General features: G+C 33.7%; 1 protein-coding gene across 1 annotated transcript in view; it reads left to right on the top strand.

Moving 5' to 3' along the window:
• Positions 1 to 6,955: 6,955 nt before the first annotated feature.
• LOC125674784 (uncharacterized) overlaps positions 6,956 to 7,419 on the top strand; it is a 44,142-nt gene continuing 43,678 nt past the window's right edge. The window contains exon 1 of the mRNA XM_048912065.2: positions 6,956 to 7,058. The gene's annotated coding sequence lies outside the window, so the exon portion shown is untranslated. The remainder of the gene's footprint in view (positions 7,059 to 7,419) is intronic.

The raw sequence follows: 7,419 nt of genomic DNA, 5'->3' as shown, positions 1-7,419 counted from the left end.
CTGAAAATCTCAGTTTCATTTGATATAGAGGCTTTTATCAGTGCTAATACAGGGAACAGTGATTTTGATTTCCAGTACATATACCCTTCATAAATACAAACTTTTACAATGGGAGTCAGGACACAGCTTTGTAGGCATGATGTCCGTGAGATTATTTATTTTAGCTCAATTCAATAATGAAGACAAGGGACATAATTCAACTTCGCTCTATAGAGTTGCTGCTAAAGACGGCAAGCTTTTTTAAAAAGCTTTACTTGTATGGAGGTGTCACCATTGTCGGTGAAGTGCTGCAATATTTAGTCCTATGTTTAGCGCTTACGGCTTTTGAGCAAGGAGAGATTTTCTCTTACTACACCCACATGTCCCATTCTTTTAAAAACATTACTTTTAAATACGATAACTTGATCAAAATTATAGATTTTCTCTCCTCCACCTATACGCATGTGTGCTCCAAGAAAATAACTGAAAAATATGACATCAACATGGAATTAATTATTTTATACATTTCAATAATCCTCCTAACATTTTATCATTATAGTTATTATATCTCCCTTGTTATGAAATACAAACATGTATAAGTCAGGATCAATATATTCTCATCGAAATTTCATACTTGTCATTTTTATCTGATTAATTTTTTATTGATGCACTAAAGCAAGCACACCTTCAGATAACAATTAAAAATGAGTGAAACATACACACATTCTCTCGTATCCAAGTTTTGGATGAATTAATGAGACATGAAAATAGTTGATGGAATGAAACTGAAGATTAATAAAATATACTTACTTTAAGACAGTAATACTGATAAATTTTACATTTGATTAAACAGCTTAGTCTCTTTCTACTATGTAATGCATTTATGTTAAAGTAGGAAGAATATCACCAAAGAATATTTCATCTATTAAACTACCAGGGGAATTTCCTCTTTCATTGGCTGTTATTATAAAGTTATATAGATACTAGAAGTATTGAGAGAGATGGTGAAATTGTTACTCAGATCCACGATCTTTTCGCTGGGAAGAGCATACAAAACATCATTTTGGACTGTTTGCTTCATAGTGAAAGCCCCCGACGCTCGTCTTACTGCTTCACAAAAATATGTATTTACCGCAATTATGTCTCTTTTCGGAAAATATCATATGATCTTGATTTGTAAAGAATTGGTTTTTACATATTGTGACCAATGTCCATACTTAATCAAATGATCCATGATTGGAATTTATATTCTGTCAAACAACGGATAAGCAGGTTTACCCGATAGTCGATAGCTCAATCAAATATGTTCATTGTATATCAGTCTCATTTCAAATCGTAATACGTATTTCTAATTTTTAAAATCTATGCCTGTAAAACCCTTGCATGAAAATGCTTGTCTTCAAATGTCCTTCTATACAGCAGTTTAAAAAGATACACCAGTACTATTCCCCGTGCCTATGAAAATCTTACTGAAGAGGAGTTCCATTTTACTGGTTTTCATATTCATCTTTTCAAATAAATTATTTAGAAATGTACTTTGTTTTAGTACAATCATGGCAAATGTATTTTTCTTTCCAAATATAAAGAATTTCTTATATGGGATTTCAAATGTATGCAAACTCTTCTGCTTTTTTCCTGTAAATGTGTTGATTTTGTTTAAATATACTGTGAAAACACTAGATAATTACTAACAGATACAGGCAACACGATTGAGATCAAATACATAATGTAGAAATGATATCGTGTGCAAATCTGTCCTTATGAATCCGTAATACATATATATTATTACTACAGTAACTTGATCCGAAGAGTCGAATCACGTCGAGTTGACAGGCGCGGATCATCAGATCACACGAGAAGCGAAGCGTCGAGTTTGATCTGATGATCCGCGCCTGTCAACGAGACGTGATCCAACTCTTCGGATCAAGTTACTGTAGTAATAATAAATTTATTATATACCCCCTTTTGCATTTTAAATCCACATTTATAAAGATAATAAATGTAATCCAAATTATCAAAAAACATAGACATACCATGAAATTGTTTTGTGTATGCAGTTTCGTTTGTGACGCGGTCAATATTTTCGACAAATAACGTTGCGTTGATGCATTGTGACGTCATTGTGAAGATATCAGTTTCAGATGATACTGATACGGAATCAGAAAACCACATTGTGGTGATCCCGAAAACCGGATCACACGCTGTGAAATCCACAGTATCAAAGAACGATACATTGATGAGTATATAATAAATCGTTATAATTTGCAGAACTTCCTCTTCAAACTTAGCTAATTAAATACACTGTACATTGATATATATCTAATCATATGTTTCAACTTTTCAAGTTTTGTATTTGTATTGAAGATGTAATGTTCATGATTTTAGCACATTACTTCACATAAAACGATAATCATCACTGTTTGTGTCTGTTTTAGCTACTCTCTGTATGTTATCAGTAACAAATGCTTAACTTCTCCTAGGCACATGATCCCACCTCTGGTATATTCAGGGGTCCGTGTTTGCCCAACTCTCTGTTTTGTATTGCTTATGGGAGTTATGAGATTGATCACCGTTCGTTATCTTGACCTTTCATTTGAAATAAAATATCATTTTCATGACACTTGAAAGGAAAATACGTTACTGTGCAAGCTGTTAGCATAATTTTGCAACCTACAACCATCCATAAATATCATTGCCTAATACTGAATCTGCAAAACTCAAAAAAAAAATTGCTTTATATTATGATACACATAAAATGTAAATATTTCGTTAAGTTATAGTATAATAGTACAATACTTACAATAGGCTAGTTTCTGTGGAAACGAGGGGGTTATTTATATTCGGTCTTTCTATCCCCCTCGTTTCTGTCCAAGCCCTCATAAAGTATGTGGGAAATCAGTCGCGCTTCGGTTTGAATTTATTTCAGCTTACATTTGATGTGAATTGTTCGAAAACTTACATAAATCAATTCATGAATGATTTTGCTGCAAGGGAATACAATTGAAACCATTCAATTCCACACGAAAACAACGATAATCGTCGTCATTTCAAACACAACAGCCTTTCGCTGTCAAATTCGCCTCCATGATAAACAATGACTTCGGCGCATGCGTCACCTCATTTTGTAAAACAGCTAGAGGCCCAATAGGGATGAAATGCCTTACTTTAGTAAATCGCACACAAATCTAACTTTTTCAGTTTATTATTTCATTACACGCATCGTATTTTTGTGAATGGACATATTTTTCTGAATTTGAAAATACAGAAAACAATATAGATAAAAAGGAAGTTGTTACATAAATTATTCTAAGTGTTTGTTGAAATGAAGAATAGAAGAAAATGTACGTAATTTAAATGTAATCGCAAGTTCGATATTGTCTGAAATAAATGCGCATATTGTTTTTGCTGTGCTGTTTGTTTTAAAAAATGTCATTGTTGTAACAAAAAAAAGAAAGAAAGAAATGAATAATAATAATTGTAAAAAAAAGAAAGAAAAAAGATAAACAGAAGTGTTGAAATGTATGGGATTTAATATTGTTTGATTGATCTCGACCATAATATCAGGCGCGTATATATATTTTCAAAGAGGATGAACCAGCAACTCAATTTTATGACAAACTAGATCTGGATGTTTACACGTCCTGGGCACCTGCTCCCATCTCTGGTATAATCAGGGGTCTGTGTTTGCCCAACTCTCTATTTGGTATTGCTTATGGGGATTATGAGATTGATTACTGTTCGTTATCTTCACCTTTCACAACTTCAGCTTCTCCATCGTCAACTTCCCTTATGTAAGTAGCAATACCCCATTCTCACCTGCATATGTTGTTTATATATCCCCACTAAGTCGATACGCAAGACCTTGCAAGTTAGATGAACCAGTGGATCTGTTGACTGTTGTTGATACCATGATATGTGTTTTGTACAGTGTACTTATAAGTTAGTTACCGATTAAACATCCTTTAAAAAAGAATTAGATATGACAAACGTTTATATTTACAATGTTCATTGATAAATGTTCAATATCTGACAAAAAACTTAATTCACTTAGTCTTCACCAACACCCCCTCCCCCCTTAAAACAAAATTTGATGATGTTGAAAATAATAATCAGTGTACATGAATATCGATGTCGGATTGCATAAACTTGCAGGAGTTTCGAACCCCTCCCCCATAAATATTTAAAATTAAGTTTTGATCCAGCATTGGTGATTTGACATTTTCCCTAAAAGAGTTCAATTGATTCTTTCGGACGCATGTGAATGAATCTCTTTGTTAGATAATTAATGTCCAGTTTGATATTGGGGGTAATCGTTCATTAATGACACTCCAGCTAGAAAGTCTTTCCTTGCCCATTGTGGAACGTAAAGTACATCTTTACAAGTAAGTGTTGAAATGAAAAGGACTTTTCTGCTTTGCAGTTGGTAACGGGTAAGGTGCAGCCGATGAAGAATTATAATTTCTGCAGGTTGGAAAATATCTTTATTGAATTCCGACAAGCATTCCACTTGGCATCAACTAAATCTACGACTGACCACTTCTGTTTCCAAGTGCTGACCTCGTGTTGGAGAGACGTGGGCGATTAAAAGTCATTTCATCGCATAAATAAACTCTCTCTCTCCCACTCCAAAATCAAAAGGAGGATTGCAGCCCGTGCACCCCCCACCCCCTGTCGAGATCTGCCAATAAATGTGAAGTAGACTGAAGTTAACCACCTTCATTGATTTGCAGTTTAACAGTCTGTATAAACAGATAAAGTTCTCCTGTCACAGGTTTGTTGTTCTGTCATAGATTTGTTGTTTTTCAATTCATGGTATGAAATTCCCTATAAGAAGATACCCCCCCCCCCCTCTAAAAAAGGAAGGTAAAATGAATAAATATAATAAAAAAATTTGAAGATAAAAATGAATGAATATAAAAGGGGGAAATAGACACATGCGATGCGGTTCCTTTAATGATATTTAATCCCATTTCAGGAATGCAGTACACACTGCCCATTTTGCACCTTTGAGTGGTCTTTTTAAAATATTTTTTATTCCCAATTACATTTTTTTTTACTTATTTTGTTTGCAGTAATTTATTATTTTCATATTCAGAAGAATAAGTCCATTCACAGATATGAAATGCATTGCGTGTGATGAGAAATAAACTGAAAAAGTTAGATTTGTGTGCGATTTACTAATAATAACTCATTTCACCCCTCTTGGGCCTCAAGCTGTTTTACAAAATGTGGTGATGCATGCGCCGAAGTCATTGTTTATCATGGAGGCTAAATCTTTATTATATAGTTAATCATATCAGTTATCATGTTTAAATCTTTTGGGTTGCCTTTCCCTTTAAATAAACTCAGTGTTCAATATGTAAGTTCTTATAATCTACGGGACAAAACATTGTAATATACGGATCGACAGGATCTGTACGTATCTTCACGTGCGATACCTGCGTAATTTCTCATTACACACACGTTGATATAATAGATTTATCTATCCTGATTCATACTCCATAATGTAATGCATTCTTTGCATTTACTTGATATATTCCCCTTTCTACTCCCCTTAGTAATTCAAGGATTTTCAAAGTATTGGGGATGTGGGCACCAATTCTTGCTGTGCCGCAGTTCTAATAATTTGACCTATCTCTAACTGAATCGAAGATAAGTAAATCAAAGAGAGGTGTTGATACTTTGTAACATACGCACAAAAGATTTGAAGGTTGAATTCAGTAACATCTACTTGTGAATTAAATAAACCCCATCTTTAATTTTCCACTGTTTGAACTTATCTGCAATTGAATTGGACATATCTAATTCACTTGATACCATCTGCTTGAACCAACTTGAGATTATATAATTGAAGCCATCTTTTATTGAACAAAAGTTATCTTTGATTATTTATACTTATGTTCAATTATTTGAAGATGGGCCCAATTAATCAAAAATAAGTTCAAACAATACAAAGCATAAATTATTTCTAAACTCAATATTCCATAACATTTGACGCTATCTTCAAATTATTAACCTGTCTCTAAATCAGTTAAAGAAAGGATGACCAGATGGGTCTATATTTCTTTTTCTAATTGAATGGAATCTGTCTATATCTATTAATTAAATTTAGCCTATCTTTAGTTCCAGTTTAGAATATGTGTAATGCCTTCATTTGAAATAATAGCTTAATAAAATTTCAAAACTATATCACTACTACGGAAACATCACATGCATGCATTTTTCAGGATACAACTTCCACTTTCAAATAAAAACAATGCTAACAAAACACAATGTATTCAATAATAATTACATATACTTTCTACTTTTATTTGATTCAGGCTTCCAAACTTCAGTGTCTGATTTTTACTTTCAGATTCACTATAATTATCTTATATCCTTCCGTGCATGCGCGGGTTAATGTCTAGTTAAAATGACAAACATTAGCAGGCATATGTTAATCGATTCATCGATGCTGCAATTTTTCCCCTTGTATATTTACTTTAAGACAGGTCCGTGTAAACAGACTAGTAGTGGTCATAAATCTAAGACAAGCCCACTTTTAATCGAAATCTCACCTTATTGTAAAGAATTAGTGAAAATATCAGATTGAATTGTCGAAGTTCTATAGTCTCGAAGCCATGATGACCTATCGGTTATTGAAACCCCCCTCAATGTTAGATGGTTTAGAGCAATCACAATGATCTTAGAATGATTCTAAATGATTTAATGCTTCAGGACCCTCAGACGCTATATTGTCGAATGACAATTTCAAATCATTTCTATATATACAATTACATACAACGTATACACAAATGTTCTTAGTCTATATGTATAAATAGAAATCATAGAATCAATGTGGGTCTCTCTCTCTATCTCTCTCTCTCTCTCTCTCTCTCCTGTATTTTGCGCTCATCCCCTTCCCTCGTTTACACAACCCACAATGACTAGCGTTGTTTGACCTCTTTAGTTATGTGACCCCATACTAGTTATCGTTGCCGCGTGTTTACCCTTCGTAGAGCGTGGTGGTGAATTTATTACATGTCTGTATACAGAACAGGCTGAGCTTTCCTGCACGTACATAGGTTACGCCGATGTTGGTAAGTTTCACATACATATGTATATGTTTTAAATGTGTAAAGAATACATACTACTTATGTAATAGTTTTATGCATGTGCAATTAATTACACTTTGTGCATACTTGAAATGTCTAATCATTTAACGAGCATCTTTCATAATGTAATCTTGTACAAGTTGCAGGTATTTCCTGATACTCCGGGTACGATATCAGAGAAATTGAAAATTAATTTAAATCACAGTATCATTATATGAGACATTTCGTGTACTGGCGGCGATACGCTGTCATATATTACAAGTACCCTTTCCTTCATGCACGCCCTTAACAGCGTGTCTGACCTAGATTCACATGGACAACGTTGAAATACGGACAGCTGGTGTAC

Source organism: Ostrea edulis, chromosome 3 (genome assembly GCF_947568905.1).
Source record: "Ostrea edulis chromosome 3, xbOstEdul1.1, whole genome shotgun sequence".
In the NCBI taxonomy this organism is placed as follows: Eukaryota; Metazoa; Mollusca; class Bivalvia; order Ostreida; family Ostreidae; genus Ostrea; species Ostrea edulis.
The sequence above is the reverse complement of the archived record's forward strand: the minus strand, read 5'-3'. Positions and strand labels throughout refer to the sequence as shown.